This window comes from Dermacentor variabilis, chromosome 3 (genome assembly GCF_050947875.1).
Source record: "Dermacentor variabilis isolate Ectoservices chromosome 3, ASM5094787v1, whole genome shotgun sequence".
Lineage (NCBI taxonomy): Eukaryota > Metazoa > Arthropoda > Arachnida > Ixodida > Ixodidae > Dermacentor > Dermacentor variabilis.
In genome coordinates, this window is record NC_134570.1 from 222,316,149 (window position 1) to 222,339,332 (window position 23,184).

A 23,184-nucleotide genomic window follows, 5' to 3' on the forward strand; every position below is an offset into this window, starting at 1 on the left:
GTAGAGGAAAAAAAGTTGCTGGAGTGCATCCCAGAGTAGTTGCCATGTGTGGAATTAGTATTGGAGATAAGAGAATTTTAGCACATGCGCGGCCACCCAAGTTCAGCGGTCGTTTTTAACATATTCAGAGCGTGTGTTGTGATTATCTGTGAATTTGTACGTTTTTTATCTGGGCCAAAGACCGACAATAAATAAAAAAAGTCCGCATGGCCTAATGGATAAGGCGTCTGACTTCGGATCAGAAGATTGCAGGTTCGAGTCCTGTCGCGGACGTTCTCTGAATAGTTTTTATTTACTCCTTGAAGAATACGTAATAAACATTTGTGCACCACCGAGGAGCCCTTGTCCACGTGGTCTAATGGTTAAGGCGTCGTAAGCTGTTGCCGGAGGTGGTGGCCCTCGGGCCTATCAGATGAACCATGTCTGGGTTATAAACTTCAAGGACGAAGTAGGCAAAAGGAAGCTGCTGTCGGCGAAGGCCTTCAGCGTGAAGGAACTCTGCTGCGTCGCCATTGACCCCTGCAACCAGGAATCAGAATGAAGCTGTTCTGGCTGCTTCACACGACCCCCGACGAGGACGTCAGAGAAGCCTTGGCGACATTCGGTATGGTATCCGAAATTTCCAGGGAGCGGTGGCAAGTACCAGGGAGCGGCGACAAAGGTTCTCACACGCGGCTGGTCTCGCTACGCTTGAAGGCTGGTAGGACCATGGAAGACATCCCGCATCAGCTACGAGTATCAGAGGACCATGCGCTCGTGATCGTGCAAGGCAGAACTCTGCCTCCAATGCCGCGGCACCGGCCATATACGGCGCGAGTGCCGTGTGCCACGCTGTGGCCTCTGTCGTCGTTTCGGACACGAGGAGACCCAATGCGTGAGAAGCTACTCTGACGTGACCGCGTCTGGCCGAAGGAACGCATTAGACGAGCACTTGATGGATCAAGCGGGTGCGGAAGAGACTGCTGGAGTGGGCGGAGACCCACGAAGCGCGCAAGAAAAGCCAGTGGTCATAGTGTCGCGAAAAGAGTATACCGCGGGCCTCTTTGGTTTTTTTCCGTGAATTTTGTGGGCTCCACGACACGGAGGGAAACTTTTGTGCACAAATAAACGCGACGGCGCCGCGGGCACGTGCTGCTGCCGTCGCCGCGCCCGACATCACACGTGCACATGACGCGTCCTCTTCCCACACTCTGCTGTCAAAAGCTGATTAGTTATGGTGAGAGTGCTTTTGTAGACGGAGTGTTGACGCGACTATTTCTCTGACTCTGAACTCTGACGCTTACTGGATGATGTCGGCCTGCCTGATCGGTCGGCGTAATGCAATAACTCATTGGTGCAGAAGCCTGCGCCTCCCACCAGTCCGCGGGTCCCTTGGATGCTGGAGAAACTTATTTAAGGAATAGTTTGGGGTAGTCTTGAGCAGTCAGCAAGTGACGGCGCAACTTCACCAGGGGAGACCAGGCCCGTCAGGCAGGCCAACGACAACGGATAAAAAGAATAAAATTATGGGGTTTAACGTGCCAAAACCACTTTCTGATAATGAGGCACGCCGTAGTGGAGGACTCCGGAAATTTCGACCACCCGGGGATCTTTAACGTGCACCTAATCTAAGTACACGGGTGTTTTCGCATTTCGCCTCCATCGAAATGCGGCCGCCATGGCCGGGATTCGATCCCGCGACCTCGTGCTCAGCAGCCTAACACCATAGCCACTGAGCAACCACGGCGGCTGACAACGGGTATGACATCGTTCTGTGTGTAGATATTTTTGTACAGTGAAAACTTAAGGTAAAATACCAAATGAATAAACCTAGTTGTTAGAATACTACCTCTCTTCGTCGTACCTGTGGATTTGGACTTGCCCCTGCCAGAGCTCATCCCCCTTCATCTTCCGTCTCCCTGGTGAGCTGGTGCGTCGGATATCTAACGGCTGCGTCACTTCGCTACAATGGCAAGCGTCAAGTACCAACCCAGCAAGGGCTGTAGCGAGGCCGGGGTGAAGAATGAAGTGCAAGGTGAACAGCCTGCAGCAAATTCTACAGTGTGTGAAAGTGGGGGCAACGCGGTGGATGCCGAGGGCGTTCTGTGACAGGGTAACTCTGGCGTTGCCTTCATCAAAGAATCCTGCGAGAAAATGGACCAGGCGGGCGCCGTTTCAAAGAGACCTCGCGAAATCCCCGACGAACATGGGAGGCTTGAGGAAAACGACGGCGTCAGCAGCGAAGGGCCACCCACGAAGGCTTCCTCTTTCCGGCGGTGTATGCTCAAGCCCAAGCCGAACGTCCCGCTTGAGAGGAAGCAGACGCCACAAGTTCCACCTGAGGGCAGCCGACGACGACCATTCCGCCAGGTGATCGGCAGACGCCGACTGATCCGCCAGATAAGCGGACGACGCGGACAGTTCCACCAGTGAGCTGACGACGCCGACAGTTCCCCCGCGGTAGCGGGGTGCTGTTCGGTCGAAGGCTTAGCAGCGACTAGGTGCTGCGGAACCTTTCAAGCAAATGATGAGTAGCGCAGTGGGAAACGTCATGGCTTCGCCGCATGAGATGGAGCTTATGATAGTGCAGAATTTTTCGGTAAAGCGTCACGGACTTTGATTTCAGAAATGTATTGCAGGTTGCGCTTGCTCTTTTCTTTCAATGACAAATAATCATTGAATAGCAATATGTATTGGTACGCTTAACGTACGTACGCGGGTTAACGGCTAGAGGGCGACAAGCACAATTAAGTCGCCTGATGCTGGAAAATGACATAGACATTCTTGCTGTTCAAGAAACTAAAATTGAAAGCGAAGAGCAAACGGACAAAATGGTAGAGGTTTTTAAATCGCGTTACATCATTTGTGTTTGTCATGGAGTAGGTAAGGCTGGTCGCTATTTTTTATTTTTACTTAATTCAGTTGGTATTGTTGCGCAAAGTGCAATGTTGGCCCAAGATGGGCGATTGGTCCTATGTGATTTCTCTTTGAATGATGTTGATTGGCGAATTGTCTGTGTGTACGCTCAAAACAAAATTGTTGATAGGAAAGATTTTTTTTAACTATGTTGAGTCACACCTGGCGCGTGAAAGAAACGTTGTTCTCCTTGGAGACTTCAATTCTGCTTGCACGTCCGAAGATAGGGTGCCCAGTACAATAATACGTGATACAAGTGCGCATCAACTCTGTGTAATCGGGCCAGACTATGATTTAGAAGACGTTGGAAGCATTTTAAGCGTCAACAGTGTTCTCTTTACTCAATTTCAAGGGTAGAGTCACGCTCGACTTGATCGTTTGTACGTATCAGAAAACCTAGCGCGAACGGTCACTAGCTACGCAGTAAAGCACGTGAGCTGCAGTGACCACAGCCTGGTAACGTGTACATTGGGCATGAAGCATAGAGGATCTGAGTGGGAACTGGGAGCTGTGAAAAATAAATGAAATGATCTTAAACGATGAGTGGTTTGTAAAAACTTTAAAAGGAAAAAAATTGACGGAATGCAAATAGATGCGACATCAAATTGGGCTGAGCTATGGGAGCAGTTTAAAATTGAAGTGAAAATAAATGCGACCGAGAGGGTTTGTGTGACACGTCATCAAGCTTAACAAAGAGAGCTCGATTATTTTCTAAACGTGGAGTGCACAATACCGGGATTGTTTTCGAAACAAATTAGAAAAACTAAACGCGAACTTGAAAGGGTGGATGCTGAAAGTTATGAATGAGCTGCGATAAGAGCACGAGCCCAGTGAATGTGGCTGGGAGAGGCGTCAACTAAACAGGCGCTCAGTAACGAAAAGGTTTATGCCTGCAAGAAAATAAATAAACCAAGTTGTTTTAACAACACAATGTCCAAAGACCAAGAAGTAATTGAAGAAGCTTTCGTTGAACGCTACCGAGCGTTGCTGGATAGCCAGGTGTCTGTAACAGACGAGTTTGTAAACACCTTTCTGTTGCTTCTGCCGAAATTACAAGATGAAATAAAAGAGGGACTCGAGAGATCAATCTCTGCCAACGAAATTAAAGAAGCCATCGAAGACTTGGGTAAAGGAAAGGCGCCTAGACCAGACGTCCTAGGAGCACCTTTATACAAAACTTTCAAGGCAGAAATAAGCGAGGTATTGCACTGTGTAATATCAGAAGCTCATGAAACTAAGCTCTTGCCGCCATCATTCAGGAAAAGTCATGTCGTGCTTATACCGAAATCTACCGATACGGTAAAGCTGTAACCTGTCACTGCATACAGGCCCATAAGTCTCACGAATGTGGATTATAAAATCTACATGAAGGTGCTCGGAAAAAGGCTGCAGTCAGTTATTAAGTCCATACTATGCCCCCACCAAACATGCGGTATAAGAAAGAGACCAATATTTTCGAATATTCGCGTCGCTAGAAGCATATTGGATTGCTGTGACGTGAACCTCGAATGTGTAGCAGTGGTTCAGTTAGACCTAGAAAAAGCTTTTGAAAAGGTTGCTCACAGCATACTTCTTGTCTTGTTAAAACACATAATAGTAGGTAAAGTGATTAGGAGGGAGTTACCATGGCTTATGAGAACTGTTCTGCTCCCCTTATAATCAACAAAAAACTCAGTGAATATATACTAGTATTACGCAGTGTGCGCCAGGCGTGCCCTTTGTCGCCCTTAGTTTTCGCGATTTTTGTTGAACCTTTCTCTTTGATGGTACGAGAAAACGAAAACATTCGCGGTTACCGTCTTTTACCTCAGGAAGTAAAAATACTAGCTTACGCAGATGACATCGCACTTATTTGCATTGACCAAGAGAGCATTCGGGAGGCAGTCAAGGATGCAAGAATGTTTTGCAGTCTCACTGCGAGTGCCGTAAGCTGACAAGAAAGCTTAGGCTTCTGGCACAGTGAACGGGACAGCCGGCCTGCAGTGTTCGAAACAGTACCGTTCACAGATACTCCAAATAGTTATCGTGCTGTTCCTTTGGAATACTATCGTGATGCCACGATGCAATGGACCGAACGAACTGAGCGGGCTAAAGCACAAACAACGAAGTGGGGAGGCAAGAATCACTCAATACTCGCGAGCGCCAACGCCTGCAATTTGTTTCTTCTCGCCAAAGTGTTTTATACGCTGCAAGTTTTATGTATATCCCGAGTGTGTGTACAGAAGTTGCACAGGGTTTTTGCTATGTTCGTGTGGCGATCAGGATGGGAGCGCACGAGTCGTCTAAATCTGTTTCATGCTGTGCAGAAAGGAGGGTTGGGCTTGTCGCATTTATTTTTGAAACAGGTAGTGTCGCGTTTCATGTTCTTGCGGGACGTAAGCGATTGTTTTTTTTTTTGCGGCGCGTAGTAGAGACGCCATTAGGTGACGCACTGCCAGAATATGTAGTGACCTCATATGGCATACCTCAAGTAGTTGTCCGAGGTTTTTTGTTTGAAGTAATACGTTCTTTCCGTTTCGTAAACGCACACCTTTCTTTGGAATACCTGAATACTGTCGCAAGAAAGCGATTATACCGAGATTGAGTCGATATCATGTGTCCAGCACCAATATACCGTGTAATATATGCACTGGGGCGTGAACAGAATGTGTTAAAGCGAGTTAAAAAATGCCCGTAAGAGCAACAACAAAATTGTTTTCTTTCATGCTGCACACTGGCACTCTTCCTGTCAAGCCATGGCTGCAGGAAAAGGGGATCTTTGTACCCTGGAGTGTTAATTGCCACATCTGGAAGAAACCCGAGTCAATGGAGCACATATTTCTGGAGTGCAGGGACTCAGTCTTCCTTTGGTACATCCTACAAACCACTATAAAGAAAGAATTTGCATTGACACCTTTTAGAATCCGGTTTTTAGCTATTGATGGAGACATAAAGCGTGCCATGCGATATGATGATGTTACTGTGCTTGCACAGCGTGTGGAAAACACGAATGGCGGTGCGTAATGAGGATGTTGACGCAAAACCGGCCAGAGAAAATGTATTGTACATTCGCCAAGTGTATAAAGCGCTCAGCGAACCACCACAGTGGCTACCAACATTTGAACAACTTGCAAACATTAAGCAGTTTTAAACTAAAATTAACCGACAAGGTACACCCGCACATTGAATTGTCTTTTTTGTTCTGCAATCGCAGCGGAGAATCGCTGTCAATCGTGTACTTGTTATGAAACCGGCAATAAAAAGAAAAATCCTCGTGGCCTATTGGATAAGCCGTATGACTTTGGATCAGAAGATTGGAGGTTTGAGTCCTGTCGCGGACGTTCTCTGAATATTTCTTTATTTAAATCTTGTAGAATACGTATTAAACTGTTGTTCAGCACCGAGGCGCACTTGTCCGCTTGGCCTCTTTCTACTTCCGGCTCCCGAGCTAAACGGATGGTAGGATCATGGGCTCCAATGGAGCGGCATATGCAGCTGTTAGCCACGGCAACAGGCTTTCGACGGAGGAAGATAAGGATTTCCAGATTATTTTGCCTCGGCTACCAACAGGACGCATCGTGTTAAGCACAGTTTTTGTGTACGGCGACACTCGTTTTCGCCCGTTTCGCGTAGAGGATTTTCGGGACGCGCTTCAAGCTCTTGGTATGCTCTCTGGTGTCGTCGCCCTAGGAGCGTACCATCCACGTATGGGTGGTAACGATGAAGACAGCCGAGGCGGCCCAATAGCTGGCTGCACTGAAGGAGCTTCAGGTCAAGGGGCGTCGCTGCCTGGTCATCGACCCTAAAGAACAGCACGTGAAGGTTCGTCTGCACTGGCTTCTTCATGAGGTGGATGACGAAGACGTAAAGACTGCGCTGGCTTCCTTTTGCGAAGTGACGGAAGTAACCCGGGAGCGCTGGCGAGTGGATGGCGTTTACGACAAGGGCTCTACGACCCGAGTAGTGCTGCTGCAGCTGAAGGCTGGAATGCAGTTGACGACCAGCCCCACCAGATCCGCGTCGCCGGCGAGCAAGCGCTGGTGGTAGCCCCAGGTCACCCGGTGCAGTGCCTGAACTGCCGGGGCTCTGGTCACGTTCGTCGAGAAAGTAAGGTTCCCCGTTGCTCCCGGTGCAGGCTTTTTGGACACAACGACGCAGACTGTGTACGTTCACACGCAGTAGCCGCGCGGTCGGCGGAGAGCGAGCCGTTGACATCAGACCACATGACGGACGTGACTGAGGCCGAGGAAGCGGCCAAAGGAGCTGGAAACGACAATGCGGCGGCAGAACCGAGCGTCACGACGACGCCGACTAAAGCCGGACCGAATCATTTCCCTCTTCCCGACGAGCCAGAAACCAAACTATACACTGTGAAGGCTGCCCAGAAAGAAAATGAGAGCCACCAGCCGGCTACTGATACTACGGAGGCAGCAGAAAAGGACAACGCGACCCCTGCTAGCGCCCGCGTCGAAAGCGTCTCGGCACCGGTGAAGAGGTTCCTGCAGCAGGAGGAGAAAGTCGACGGAAAGGCCGCTAAGGCCGCCCGCTAAGACGCTTCCAGGAAGGCGCTCCACCCTCAAGCCTAAGCCGAACCTGGAGGCCGACTGTAGGCTTGCAGCGAAGCCGAACAGAGACGAACTCGGGTCACGGCCACCGGATGGCCATCGAGGCGTCTAGCAGTCAGCTAGGCGTTAAGGTGAGCACCATGCTCCGGGCCTTCTCCCCTCCTCTTTAAATCAGTAATGGCTACCAGCCCGTCGCTTAGCCTAAGCACGCTAAGCGTTCGAGGTCTGGCTGCCAAAAGGAAATAGATTCAGGTGTATAGACTACTAGTGGACCAGGACCTCGACGTTTTAGCAGTGCAAGAAACCAAGGTAGACGGCGAGGAGGAGACCAGGAGCATGGTGCAGACTATGCTCCTGGTCTGTAGCGTGGCTCACTACTATGTTGTTGTGAGCCACTCCTTAGCGACTTCAGCGGGGTGTGTGCTGTTCGTGAGGAAGCTCCCTGGTCTTGTCAAAGAGGGTTACTTTTCCTGCACTTCGACCCGCCGTGGTTGCTCAGTGGCTATAGTGTTGGGCTGCTGAGCACGAGGTCGCGGGATCGAATCCCGGCCACGGCGGCCGCATTTCGATGGGGGCGAGATGCGAAAACACCCGTGTGCTTAGATTTAGGTGCACGTTAAAGAACCCCAGGTGGTCAAAATTTCCGGAGTCCTCCACTACGGCGTGCCTCATAATCAGAAAGTGGTTTTGGCACGTAAAACCCCAAATATTATTATTATTCCTGCACTTCCGGTCGAATTGTCTTTTGTGACTTCAGCTATTGTCATGGCCAATGGCGCGTGTTGTACATTTATGCAGCTAATACGGTGCAAGAGAGGGCAACTTTCTTTTTGAACCTAAACATCACTTCTCTGTACAAAAAACGATAGCATGTGTTGGCGATTTCTATTGCGTATTGAACGCCAAGGATAGGTCTACGTGACGCGTAGTTTATGACAAAAGCAGTGACATCCTGGCGAAGATAATGCACGAATTCGAATTAGAAGATATGGCTGACTGTTTTAGGGCTGACCGTGATGTGATGTATACTCACTTTCAGGGCACAAGTCACGCACGATTAGACCGTATTTGTCTTTCATATGATTTAGTAGAAAAACGCCAGTGCTATACTGTTACCGCCAAATCATATTCTGACCACTGCCTAGTAAAATGCAGGGTGGGCTGCAATAAAGAACGAAACAAGTGCGTCTGGGAACTCTGCAAATTGAATGCAGAACTGCTACGGGATGAAACCTTTAACGAAAAAGCAGTGGCTGCTCTGAGTTCTTTTGGAACAGACAGTTCTATGAAGCTTGGTGAGGAATGGGAGTTGGTGAAACAGACCATCAAAATGAAGGCAATAGAAAGAAGTAGCGTACTCAGATATGAAGAAAAGGCCACAGAAAAGGGTTTAAGAACATCATTGGAAAAATTTGCGAAGCTCGAATGCATGCAACCGGGCCTCTATCAAGAAGATATGCGCGCTCTTATGCGATAGGGCGAGCACAGCGACGCTCGTGTTCGTCCTTTTCGCGTCGAGGATTTTCGGGATGCGCTTCAAGCTCTTGGTATGCTTTCTGGCATCGTCGCCCTTGGAGCATAACATTTCAACCATGTATGGGCCGTAACGATGAAGGCACCCGAGGCTGCTCAAAAGCTGGCGGCACTAAAGGAGCTGCAGGTGAAGGGGCGTCGCTGCTTGGTCACCGACTCCAAGGAACAAGTGAAGCTTCGTATCCACTGTCTTCTGCATGGGGTGGATGACGAAGACGTGAAGGCCGCGCTGGCCTCCTTTGGCAAAGTGACGGAGGTGAGCCGCGAGCGCTGGCGAGCGAATGGCGTTTCCGACAAGGGCTCGACAACTCGAGCAGCGCTGTTGCAGCTGAAGACTGGGCTGAAAGTTGACGATCTGCCCCACCAGATCCGCGTAGCCGGCGAGCTTGCGCTTGTGGTAGCCCCAGGTCACCCCATGCAGTGCCTGCGCTGCCGGGGCTCTGCTCATGTTCGTCGAGAATATAAGGTTCCCCGTTGCTCTAGGTGCAGGCTTTTCGGACACAATGACGCGGACTGTGTACGTTCATACGCAGTAGCCGCGGGGTCGGCGGAGAGCGAACCATTGACATCAGACCACAATATGGACGTGACCGAGGCCAAGGAAGCGGCCAAGGGAGCTGGAAACAGCAACGTGGCGCGAGAAACGAGCGGGGTGACGGTGGCGACTGAAGGAGGACGCAACGACGGCCCTCCCCCAAACGAGCCAGCAGTTACATTGGAGAGTGTGAGGACGGCCCAGCCAGAAAATGAGAGCCGCCAGCCTGCTACAGATGCTACGCAGGCAGAGGAAGGGAATGAGACCCCAGTTGGCGCCCGCGTCCAAGGCGTATCGGCACCGGTCAAGAGGTCCCTGCAGCCGGAGGAGAAAATCGACGGAAAGGCCTGTGGTAGCTCCGAGGCACCGCCCGCTAAGAAGTTTCCCGGAAGGCGTTCCACCCTCAAGCCTAAGCCGAACCTAGAGGCTGACCGTAGGGTCACCGCGAAGTCGACCAAAGGTGAACTCGGATGATGGCCACCGGCTGGCCACGGAGGCGTCTAGGGGACAGCTAGCCGTTAAGGAGAGCACCATGCTCCGAGCCTTCTGCCCTCCGGTTTACATCAGTAATGGCTACCCGTCGCTTAGCCTCGGCACAATAACGTTCGAGGTTTGGCCGCCAATAGGAGACAGAGTCAGGTTTACAGACTACTAGTGCACCACGACCTCGACGTTTTAGCCGTGCAAGAAACAAAGGTAGACGGCGAGGAGGAGACCGGAAGCATGGTGCAAGTGTTCACGTATAACTGCAATACGCTAGTGAGCCACGCCTTAGGGACCTCGGCAGGGTGTGTGCTGTTCGTGAGGAAGCTCCCTGGTCTTGTCATAGAGGGTTACTTCTCGTGCACTTCTGGTCGACTTGTCTTTTGTGACTAGAGCTATTCTAATGGTCAATAGCGCGTGTATCGCATTTATGCGCCTAATAGTGTGCAGGAGAGGGGTAATTTCTTTTTGAGTGTAAAGCTTCATTTCCATGTGCACAAAATGATAGCCTGTTTAGGCGACTTCAACTGCGTATTGAACGCTGAGGATAAGTCTACGCGTCGCGTGGTTTGCGACAAAAGTAGTGATATCCTGGCGCAGATTACACATGAATTCGAATTAAAAGATTTAAAAGAAAGTGTTTAAAAAAGAAATTGTTTTCGGGCTCAAGGAGACGTGATGTACACTCGCTTTCAGGGCACAAGTCACGCACGCTTAGACCGTATCTATCTTTCATATGATTTAGTTGAAAAATGCCAGTGCTATGCAGTTACTGCCATATCATCTTTGGACCACTGCCTGGTAAACTGCAGGGTAGGCAGCAAGAAAGAACGAAATAAATTCGTCAGGGACCTGTGGAAAATGAATGCTGAGCTGCTACGGTATAAATTTTTTAACGAAAAAGTAGTGGCTGCTCTGAATTCATTTGCAGAAGACATTTCTATAAAGTTTGGCGTGGAATGGGAGTTGTTGAAGCAAACCATTAAAATGTAAGCAACTGAAAGAACTAGCGAACTGCCTTATGAAGAAAAGGCCAGAGCAAAGGATTCAAAAACATTGCTGGAAAAAATTTGAAGTGTTCGACGAAGAGCGCTATCGAGGCGCGCTCGTTCGCGCGAGAGCGGTAAGACTAACATGCGGGGAAACGTCAAAGAAAAGAGCACTGGGACTAGAAAAAAGAACATTCCAGACGTAAGCAGAATGAGACCATAGAATATGAAGGGCTTGTATTAACCGATAGCAATCACATAGGGCGTGCGATCTTTGAACATTACCAAAAGCTTTTTGCATTCAGGCACGTCAACATGCATGTTTTAAGCATCTATTTTTGCAGCGAATGCCACAGCTGTCGAGCGAAGATAAAGAAACGTTAGAACGACCAATAACAGAACATGAAGTCATGAAGGCCATCGAAGACCTGAACCCTGGCAAGTAACCAGGTCCAGACGGTCTTTGTGCCGCTTGGTACAAATCGTTTAAAGGCCACCATGCGCCTATCTTAACCGCCGCAGTTTTCAATGAAGCCTGCGAACTGAAAATATTTCCGCCATCCTTTGGCCAGTCGCATACAGTACTAATCGGAGTACTAAGACTACTAAGACTAAGTACTAAGAGACCGAAAAGCTCAAACAACTTTCCTCCTACAGACCCATAGCGCTTACTAAGTGCGACTACACATTATTGTTGAAGGTGCTGGCACGGCATGTGCAATCAGTTATTACGGAAGTAGTCGGCCTACACCAGATGTGTAGCATTCGCGGCAGAACCATTTTTACTAACATTCATAAGATGAAGTGTGTGCTGGAGTGTTGTGACGCCATGTGTGATGCAGTAGCGATCCTCCAGCTTGACTTGGAGAAAGCGTTTGATTGCGTTTCTCACAAGATATTGCTCACCATTCTCGAACGCGTTAATTTTGGCCACATAATCACTGAGGGGGTGACAATGGCGTACCGGAGCTGCTATACCAGACTTATAACTAATCAGAGGTTGGGGGCCCCCATTAACGTGAAGCGCTCCGTTCGCCAGGGTTGTCCACTCAGTCCACCCGTGTTTTGTGTCTACAAAGAAACGCTGTCAGGCCATCATCTAAAATGAATGTATTAAGGGGTTTTGTCTTCAGTCAGCAGAGGTGAAGCTATTGGCATATGCTGACGATGATGCTGTGTGCTGTAAAGATAAGGAAAGTGTATTGAATACTGTTAGTATCGTCAGAAAATTTGGTAACATCACTAACAGCTACGTTAACTGGCAGAAATGTTTGGGGTTCTGGCATGGAAGATGCCCGTCTACACCAGACAAATTTTCGAACGTAAACTGGGTCACCACGCCAGTTAAGTACCTTGGCGCACCCCTTGATGCCTACAAGGACAGTAGCGAATACTGGAAGGAGCAAACAAAAGAAGTAAAAGAAAAAGCCGACCGATAGAACGCCGGTCACTTGTCAATGTTCGCAAGAGCTACAGCGTGCAACATGTTTCTCGTGACAAAGATCTGGTACGTTATGCAGGTCCTACAGTGCTCACGGAATAATGTGCAGAAACTGCACCGCGTGTTCGCTGTATTCGTGTGGGAATCGAGCTGGGAGCGATGCAGCAGAGATAATCTCTTCCGGCGTGTGAAGGATGACGGTCTGGGTTTGGCGCACCTCTTCGTGTGTCAACTGGTGAACAGGTTGTTCTTTTTTCGAGACACAAACGACCCATTTCTGCGCACCGTGATCCAAATGAGGCTGTCAAGATCACTTCCCGAATTCATTGTAGGTACCGAAATAATGCCAGGAGCAGTCCGTGGTTTCTTTCGGGAAATAGTTTAGAGTGTTTCCTTTTTCCGCGTTCTCTTTTCGAATGCATATTTGTGGAGTGCAAAACGGAAAACGCTCTATCGGGATTTGTGTAACAATGCCTTGCTTGTACCCATGTACAGAGCCGTGTACTGTGGATGCCCAGGCCTAGACGTGCTGAAAAGAGTGAAGATGATGTCAGTTGAACCAGCCACGAAATTATTTTTTTGATTACATATCGGCACTTTACCTGTTACAATCTTCCTGGAACAACGTCGGTTCTACATGCCATGGAACGCATTGCCTTATTTGTAAAAAACTGGAAACTTTAGATCATGTCTTCATCCATTGTTGGGAAGGTCTTTTTTTTCTTGGATGTGTTGCAAAGAACTCTTAAAAAGGAGTTAACGATAGATCCCCACGGAATCAGGTTTCTACCAGTAAATGACGAGGAAGGTTTACCGTACGACGTCATCATGCTTACGGGCCTCCACTGTTTGTGGCGCGCAAGAATGGCGGGCTACCATTGTGATCCGGATGCCCGACCGGCACGTGTTTACTTCCGGGAATGCATGCAGCGGTATGTGGAAGTACAGAAGTTGCAACAGCCTGTTCCTGAATGGCTGCACAGGGTTGAACCTCTGACAGCTCTCAAGGAATTTTAATGAGACCATGTCATGCTACGGTAGCGGACGGCAACGCATGTGTATAGTGCTGTTTATTGTTCGGTTTTTGTATTGATTCCCTTTTTGTTTGGTCTCCTTGTATATTTTTTGTTGTATATATCTAACGAATGTGTGTTGTTGTGATATGTCGAGGTCTGGCAAAAAAAAAAGTCCATGTGGCCTAATAGATAAGGCATCTGACTTAGGATCAGAAGATTGCTGGTTCGAGTCCTGTCGCGGACGTTCTTTGAATATATTTATTTACACCTTCAAGAATACGTATGAACATTTGTGCACCGCCGAGGCGCACTTGTCCGCGTGGCCTAACAAACTGCCTATTGTGCAAGAAACCAGAGACAATCGAACACACGTTTTTTGATTGTTTGGATCCAGTGTTCTTTTTTGGATGTTTTCCAACGAACCTTGAAGAAAGAGTGACCGATAACACCACCGGAATTCCATATCTCTCAGTACACAATCGAAACAACTTCCCCTATGGCATGATCATGATACGGGGGCTACATAGCCTTTCGATCACAAGAATGGCAATGAGGCATGCGGACCCCAAAGCAAAGTCAGCCAGAGAAATCTTTATAGAGAGCATAAGCTACATGCGCTAGGTATATCGTAGTGTAACCAAGCCACCAGATTGAATTTTGGCGCTTGATGAATCGGTAAAAGTGAAGAATTTTTAATCAACCACCTTGGTCAAGCAGACCAAGGTGGGTTTTTTGCATGTACATGCCTTTGTGATGACCCACTTATGGGCAAAGGTTCGTGTTCTTAATGTTTTAGCGGTTCTCTTAGGCGGAGCCTCCGAGAACCCAATTGAGGACGAAGCCGTTGGTTTGGACACACACACAAAGACTTTTAATCACACACAAAAGAAGCATAAAGCAAATAAAAAGAAACAGAAAACATGCTTGAAATACACACTAAAAAAAAAACACTGCGGTAAGGAACGCTCTTATAGGGCTTGCACGAGGTTAACGAGGGTGCTAGTTCGGGCTTGCCACGAGGGCGGGGACGCGTCGCAGTCTCGACACGGCAACGCGGCGACAAGCTGGCAGAAGGAGTGGCGCCGGCCTCACCAAAGGTCGTGGCGTATGTTGACCGACCGGGCGCCGGGAGCGCGCCAGCTCTGGCGAGGCGAGGTAACGCTGGCGGCTGGGTGGCAGGAGTGGACGGCGGCGGCGTTCTGGCCGGGCAGAGAGCTCGGGCCCGTAGCCCGACTGCTCCCCTCTCGCCCACGGGCACGGAAGCTCGAACGCCGGCCTCGGGCAGCAGGCGGCACGGCAGACGGGGGTGGCGTTCTGGCCGGGCAGCTGGCGTAGAACTCGGGCCCGAAGCCCGACTGTTCCCGTCCTGCCCACTGGCGCAAAAGCTCACCGGCCTTGAGGAGCCGACGGCACGCTCAGGTAGACGGGCGACGCACAGGAACAGGTTGGCAGGAGGCCCCGGGCGGGTGAAGTCCTGGTGGGCTCGGGTCCGGAACCCGACGGCCCGTCTTCAACGCCCGCTCCGGTGGTTGACCTCCTCCTGCCGTCGTTTCCTGGGACGATCCTGGCGTCTCCCCGGCGTCTCCCTGCGTGTCCTCTTGCGTGTCGCCCCCGTTCTGCCAGCGCACCACGCTTTTTGTCGTGGTCTGGCCGATTTGGCATTTACTAATTGGCTGCCCGACGCCCCGTGGTTTTTTCTCATTGGTAGCTTTTTCTTTTGTTGTTTTTCCTGCGCCGCGCGTTCATGTGCCGGGCGCTCTTCGGCGTCGTCGTTTTTCCTCCTTCCAGCTCGGCGCGCGTGCACTCCGCGTCGTCTGCTCTCGACCGTCCCGAGCCCCGCACCACGTCGCGCACCACACATCACATAAGCCCCTTTTTTAACAAGTTTTTCAGAAGAAAAACTGCCGCTCAGTGCGCGACATAGTTCACAACACTACAGTCACAGTCATGGTCCGTTCACAAGAACTCACAGTACAGTTCACTGAGCATACAGATCAAAGACAGACAGTAATTGAAAAACACCACAACAAACTCTATAGAATAAAAAGTGTAGCATCAAAGGCTATCACAAAACACTCTATAAACCCTCAAGCTGAAGTCACCAAGTCCGAGGTCAAAAGTCCGTGAAGAGCCATAAGCGAAGCATCGGCTCCTTCAGGTGACCCTTTCCCACATGAGGCGGACTAGACGTATATCTTTTTGGTCAGAGTGCACTGGCCGGTCCGTGACCATAACGCTCCAGACATTGATCTCTCTGCCTCTGCGACTTTAAGCCGTAATTGTAAATTTTTTTCCTCAAGCGCAAGTTGCTGCTGTTTAGCCTTGCGCTCCTCTGCCTGCTCTTCTCGCGCACGCGCTTCCTGCTCGTTTATCCATTCCCTCAACTCCGCACCTTCTAGCCCCATGCGCTCGGCTAAGGCTAACAAGTCTCGTGCGCTAGCCATAGTTCCTAGCCGCTAGAAGAAGGATCCAAACGAACGGCTTTGTCCTGTCGCGGACGCCAATTTGTGATGACCCACTTATGGGCAAAGGTTCGTGTTCTCAATGTTTTAGCGGTTCTCTTAGGCGGAGCCTCCGAGAACCCAATTGAGGACGAAGCCGTTGGTTTGGACACACACACAAAGACTTTTAATAACACACAAAAGAAGCATAAAGCAAATAAAAAGAAACAGAAAACATGCTTGAAATACACACTCAAAAAACATTGCGGTAAGGAACGCTCTTATAGGGCTTGCACGAGGTTAACGAGGGTGCGAGTTCGGGCTTGCCACGAGGGCGGGGACGCGTCGCAGTCTCGACACGGCAACGCGGCGACAAGCTGGCAGAAGGGGTGGCGCCGGTCTCACCAAAGGTTGCGGCGTAGGTTGACCGACCGGGTACCGGGAGCGCGCCAGCTCTGGCGAGGCGAGGTAACGCTGGCGGCTTTGTGGCAGGATTGGACGGCGGCGGCGTTCTGGCCGGGCAGAGAGCTCGGGCCCGTAGCCCGACTGCTCCCCTCTCGCCCACGGGCACGGAAGCTCGAACGCCGGCCTCGAGCAGCAGGCGGCACGGCAGACGGGGGTGGCGTTCTGGCCGGGCAGCTGGCGTAGAACTCGGGCCCGAAGCCCGACTGTTCTCGTCTTGCCCACTGGCGCAGAAGCTCACCGGCCTTGAGGAGCTGGCGGCACGCTCAGTTAGACGGGCGACGCACAGGAACAGGTTGGCAGGAGGCCCCGGGCGGGTGAAGTCCTGGTGGGCTCGGGACCGGAACCCGACGGCCCGTCTTCAACGCCCGCTCCGGTGGTTGACCTCCTCCTGCCGTCGTTTCCTGGGACGATCCTGGCGTCTCCCCGGCGTCTCCCTGCGTGTCCTCTTGCGTGTCGCCCCCGTTCTGCCAGCGCACCACGCTTTTTGTCGTGGTCTGGCCGATTTGGCATTTACTAATTGGCTGCCCGACGCCCCGTGGTTTTTTCTCATTGGTAGCTTTTTCTTTTGTTGTTTTTCCTGCGCCGCGCGTTCATGTGCCGGGCGCTCTTCGGCGTCGTCGTTTTTCCTCCTTCCAGCTCGGCGCGCGTGCACTCCGCGTCGTCTGCTCTCGACCGTCCCGAGCCCCGCACCACGTCGCGCACCACACATCACAGCCTTTTCTAATAGGCTTCTACCTTTTCATACCTTTTCAGATAAGGCGTCTGACTTCGGATCAGAAGATTGCAGGTTTGAGTCCTATCGCAGGCGTTCTCTGAATATCTTTTGTTTACACCTTGAAGAATACGCATTGAGCATTTCTCCACCACCGACGCACACCTGTCCGCGTGGCCACATTCTGCTTCCGGCAGCCGAGCTCAGCGGTCACAGAATCATGGGCTCCAGTGGAGCAGTGACAGCGGCTACTTTTGGCCGCGGAAACAGGTTCAGCAACGACGAAGAAACGGACTACCAGTTGATTTTGCCTCAGCTGCCAAAATGTCGAATTGTTAATAGCACCGTGTTTCTACACAGGGATGTACGAGCGAGGCCGTATAAGGTCGAGGACTTTAGGGATACTCTTAAGGCCACGGGCCTGCTGCCAGAAGTTGTGTGCCTTGAGGCGTACCAAGTGAATCATGTCTGGGCAGTGACCCTCGGTGATGCGGCTGCAACAAAGCGGCTGCTGGCCTTGAAAGAGCTTCAGGTTAAGGGGCGGCGATGTGTTATCGTCGACCCTCAGGAAAAGCAGGTGAAGCTCCGGCTTCACTGGTTGCTGCACGGCGTGGAAGAAGAAGACGTGCGGACTGCGTTGGCGGCTTTAAGCCAGCGGCCTTCTTAAGCTGAAGGGCGGATTGAAGGTGGTAGATATTCCTTACCAGATACGCGTTGCAGGGAAGTTGGCCTTGGTGGTAGTGCCCGGTCGTCCGATGCAATGCCTACGCTGCGAAGGCACGGGGCACGTCAGGCGGCACTTTAAGGCGCCGCGCTCCTCGCGTTGCAGACGCTTCGGGCAAGTCGACGCCCAGTGCGTCAAGACTTACGCTACTGCGCCTGGCCCAAATGGCGAGTGAAGAGGCAGCAGTACACGTAATAAATGCAGTCGAGACCGAAGAAGCTGCTAAGGGAGCCGGAGAATAAGTTCCCTCACCGATGACAAGTACCATGAGGGTTCCGGAGGTCGCTTACGCCAAGGTCGTCTAAGTCGCTGAGCAGATTACTGGGCCTGCAAGAGACGGAAGGGGCAAAGATCCTGCGAAGGTAGGCGCTCGTGAAGCTGAACGGGATGACGACGAGTCCGTGATGCAACTGGGCGTGGCCGCTACCGATGTCTCGGTGCCACATTCAAGCGCCCCCGTGACGAGGCCGGAGGCATGAACAACGCGACATCCTGCACTAGTGACGGGCTGCCGGCGAAGACGCTTCTAAGGAGGTGGTCGGTCTTCAAGCCTAAGCCAAATGTTCCGCTCGAGGGAAGGCCTGGTGACAAAGTGCAGCAGACGAACACCACCGGGAAGACAGGTGGTCCCGGAGGCGGCTAGCCGAGGGCTGGTCGTAAAGGGTAAGCACCATGCTCAGGGCCAACCTTATACTTTAGTTCACCATGGCGCCTAATCCGTCACTCACTATTGCCACACTAAACGTAAGAGGGTTGGCGGCTAGGCGTAGGCAAAGTCAAGTCCTACGATTGGCCACTGACCACGACCTAGACGTTCTAGCTGTCCAGGAGACAAAGGTTGACGGAGAGGAGGAGACCGGGAGCATGGTGCGGCGTTTCATGACTAGATATTATGCGACTGTGAACCACGCGGTAGGGACGTCCGCCGGTTGTGTTCTGTTTGTTCAGAAGTTGCCTGGCCTTGTTAAAAATATATTTTCATGTCAATCCGGAAGGATCGTTCTTTTGTGATTTTGTTTTTCTTGAACTCGAATTCAGAGTCATGAGCAATATGCGCCGAATGCTGTGGAAGAGCGTGCCTCATTTTTTGCGAACATTTTTCAGTATGTTAGCACTGATAAGTGCATAGTTTTGTTGGGGAATTTCAATTGTGTTTTGAGGGCTCGGGATAGAGTCAATAATGCTGGCACTCGCGATAAAAGCAGTAGTGTGTTGACTAAGCTAATTAATGGTAATGAACTGGACGATGTCTCTGAGTGCCTGGAGGGGGAGTGGGAAGTCATGTACACGTGGTTTCAAGGAAGTAGTCATGCGCGTTTAGATCGCATATACGTATCGCATGACAGGATTCCAAAGTACCATAGTTATTCTGTGACACCAGTACCGTTTTCTGATCACTGCTTGTTGAAATGTCATATAGGCACGGAGAGGAAGAAAGAAGATTTTAATTGGGACCTATGGAAAATGAACGCCTTACTACTAAAGGACGAGCCATTTGTAGAGGCAGTACATGAGGCCGTCAGGAAAGTGAGGAAAATAGTGAAACAATAGCAGAGAAATGGGAATGCTTCAAACGAAACGTAAAAATGAAAGCTTTAGAAAGATCGAGCTGCTTACGATTTGAGAATGAAATGAAAGAGAGGGGCTTACGAAAGACACTTAAGCAGCTGATAGCGATTGAGTGCGAAGAGCCTGGGCGTATAAGCAAGGTGTAGGAGCCACTAAAGAAAAATCAAGCAGCTTGAGAAGGAACGGTATCATGGCGCGATTGTGCGAGCAAGAGCAAATGCATTAGTGCGGGGGAGACGCCTAGTAAACGGGCGCTGGGACTTGAAAAAGCTCAAGGACGACGGAATCATTTCGACATGATTTTATGGAACGGCACAGTTTCCGGCGATAGTAAGAGCATAGTCCGAGCATTTCTAGAGTATTACCAGTCGATCTTTGCATTTCAAGAAGTGAATATAGACGAGTTCAGAAAAGCCTTTCTATGTCGCATGCCGCGACTGAGTGACGATACGAAAGAACGATTGGAAGGGAAAATAACAGAACGCGAAGTTGAAACAGCGATTGATGATTTGAACCAAGGCAAATCACCTGGACCTGACGGTCTGGGCGCGTGTTTATATAAAGTTTTCAGGAAAGAACTTTCGCCGTTGCTAACAGAGTTGCTTAATGATGCGTATGCTAACAAAACTTTGCCGCCTTCTTTTGGAAGAGCTCATACCATGCTCATCCCTAAGAGTGACCAAGCGCAGAAACTTATACTAGTAACATCTTACAGGCCAATATCTTTAACCAATGTTGATTATAAGATTTTTATGAAAGTTTTGGCTGCCAGACTTCAAAGCGTCATAAAGGACATAGTCGCAGATCACCAAACGTGTGGTATCAAAGGAAGGTCCATGTTTTTTTAACATTCACACGATGCGGTGCGTGCTGAAGTGCTGTGACGTCACCTCGGGCGGAGTCGCGGTGCTCCAGCTCGACCTCGAGAAAGCGTTTGATTGTCTCTCATGATATTTTGTTTGCCCTTTTGGATTACGTTAATGTTGGTTCCATCATCACTAAGGGAGTGGCGTTGGCGTACCAGAATTGCACAACACGCTTAATTGTGAATAAATCATTGGGGGCCCCCATTAATGTCATGCGTTCTGTGCGTCAGGGCTGCTCTCTCAGTCCTCTTTTGTTTGGCATTTACATAGAAACTATGTTTTTGGCAATAACTGTGAATGAGCAAATACGCGGGTACAGCTTGGCAGCCACACAAATCAAGCTCTTGGCATATGCAGATGACATCGTGGTGTGTTGTACAAGCATTGAAAGTGTGAGCGAAACAATACGGGTAGTGAAAAATTTTTGTGATGTGACGGACAGTAGAGTGAACTGGGGAGAGTCCCTCGGTTTGTTGCATGGACAGTGGTCTTCGGCCCCGGACAATTTTGCAAATATGAGCTGGACGAAAACCCCGACCAACTATCTAGATGTCCCCATGGACAGTTACAAAAATAGCGACGAATACTGGACGAACCAAGCAAAAGAAACAAGAGAAAAAGCAGACAGGTAGAAAGGATTCAACCTGTCCATTTTTGCGAAAACCAACTGTGTGTAACATGTTTTTTATTAGGAAGTTGTGGTACGTCATGCAAACGTTGTACTGTTCAAGGGTAAACGTGCAAAGGTTTCACAGAGTGTTCGTGGTGTTTATCTGGGGCTCTACCTGGGAAAGGTGTAGCCAAACCAATCTGTTCAGGCACGTGTAGGAAAGGGGGCTCGGCTTGGCGCATCTTTTTGTACGACAGCTTGTCAACAGATTTCTTGTTATTTCGGGATGTGCGTAATCCATTTCTGCGTACTGTATGCCAGCTCAGGTTGATAGGCGCTTTGCCGGCACTTATTGTTATTACCGATAGTATGCTCGGAACGCCTCGTGGCTATATTAAGGAAGTTGGACATAGTGTGCGCTTTCTTCCTGTGCGTTTTTCTTTTGAGTATTTATGCGACGTTAAAAGGAAAACCTTGTATAAAGATGTTCGCGACATTGTATTTCCATAGCCATTGTACAGACCGCTATACAGCTGAAGATCAGGACAGGATGTCCTTAAGAGAGTGAAAAATATGGAGCTGCCTACTGGGGTAAAGGCACTCTTTAAAGTGCACACAAGAACACTCTCAGTGAAGACATTCATGGAAGAACGTGGCTTCCTTGTACCCTGGGGCTCGCACTGCTTGATTTTCAAGCAACCTGAAACAATAGACCATGTCTTTTTGCATTGCTGGGCCGGGGTGTTCTCCTGGGATGTTCTACAGAGAACAATGAAGAAGGAGTTACCGTAAAATCCGCATGGCATCAGGTACTTAGCGGTAGGGAATGACGACGGGGTTCCCTTCGACCTAATAATGCTCAAAGGCCTTCATAGTTTATGGCGTGCAAGGATGTCAGGGTACTACTGCGACCCAGACACTAGGCCTGCGCGTACTTATTTCCGTGAAAGCATGTCTAGTTTCATTGAAATAAAGAAAATACAAGAATGCGTACCCGAATGGATGTCGAGGATAGAACCTCTGACAGGTTTGAAAAAAAAAAATAATAATTAGACAACGCCAATCCTTATAGGACTGATGGCATGTATGTCCTTTCACCCGCCGTGGTTGCTCAGTGGCTATGGTGTTGGGCTGCTGAGCACGAGGTCGCGGGATCGAATCCCGGCCACGGCGGCCGCATTCCGATGGGGGCGAAATGCGAAAACACCCGTGTGCTTAGATTTAGGTGCACGTTAAAGAACCCCAGGTGGTCAAAATTTCCGGAGTCCTCCACTACGGCGTGCCTCATAATCAGAAAGTGGTTTTGGCACGTAAAACCCCAAATATTAATTATGTATGTCCTTTCAGAATGTTTTGTAGTTGTTAATTGTGTATTGTAATTTTGTTCTGTATTATGTGCTCTGTACAATGTCGAAGACCGGCAATAAATATTAAAAAAGTCCACGTGGCCTTTTTTGTTTTTTTATATTTTTATTATTTACATATTTAATAATACGTATTAAACATTTGTGCACCACCCAGGAGCACTTGTCCGCGTGGCCTAATGGATAAGGCGTCTGACTTCGGATCAGAAGATTGCAGGTTCGAGTCCTGTCGCGGACGTTCTCTGAATACTTTTTATTTATATATTGAAGAATACGTATTAAACATTTCTGCACCACCGAGGCGTACTTGTCCGCGTGGCCTAATCATTCAACTTCCGGCCACCGTTCGCTGCGGTCGCAGAATGACTTGCTCCGTTGGAGCGGTGTTCCCGGCTAAGACGAGCCGCGGTAACAGGAATGCTACTATGGATTGCCAGGACTACCAAGTTATTTTGCCGCCTCTGCCTACAGGACCATGCGTGGCCAACACGCTCTTTCTTCACGGAGGCGTGAAGGCAAGGCCCTACCGAGTTGAAGATTTTCGAGACACGCTGGTTCGTCTGGGTCTGCTTCCCGAGGTTGACGTCTTGGGGGCTTTCCCTATGAACCACGTGTGGGCAGTTACTTTCGGAAGCCCAGATGCCACGAAGAAAATGCTGGCCCTCGGATACATTACGGTTAAGGAGCGTCGCTGCCTGGTGGTTAACCCAGCCAGCCAGGATGTGCGGCTCAAGCTCTACTAACTCCTTCACAACGTGCAAGATGACGACGTCCGCGCAGCGCTCACGCCCTTCGGGAAGGTTACGGAGGTGTTCAAGGAACGCTGGCGGGTGCGAGGCATCACCGATAAAGGTTCGTCAACCCGCATCGTGTTGATGAAGCTGAAACCTGGAATTAACATAGACGACCTGCCGCATCAACTTCGGTTCGCCGGAATCATGACACTGCTGGTTGCGCCTGAGCGTGCCCCGCTTTCCCTGAGATGTAACCGCACAGG

At 50.0% G+C, this 23,184-nt stretch overlaps 2 non-coding genes across 2 annotated transcripts; both read left to right on the forward strand.

The window, feature by feature from the left end:
* The first annotated feature begins 200 nt into the window (after nucleotides 1-200).
* Nucleotides 201-273, forward strand: TRNAR-UCG (transfer RNA arginine (anticodon UCG)). Its single transcript has one exon. It is a non-coding gene; the product is annotated as a tRNA-Arg (tRNA).
* Nucleotides 274-22,352: 22,079 nt separating this feature from the next.
* On the forward strand, nucleotides 22,353-22,425 carry TRNAR-UCG (transfer RNA arginine (anticodon UCG)). Its single transcript has one exon. It is a non-coding gene; the product is annotated as a tRNA-Arg (tRNA).
* The last annotated feature ends 759 nt before the right edge of the window (nucleotides 22,426-23,184 follow it).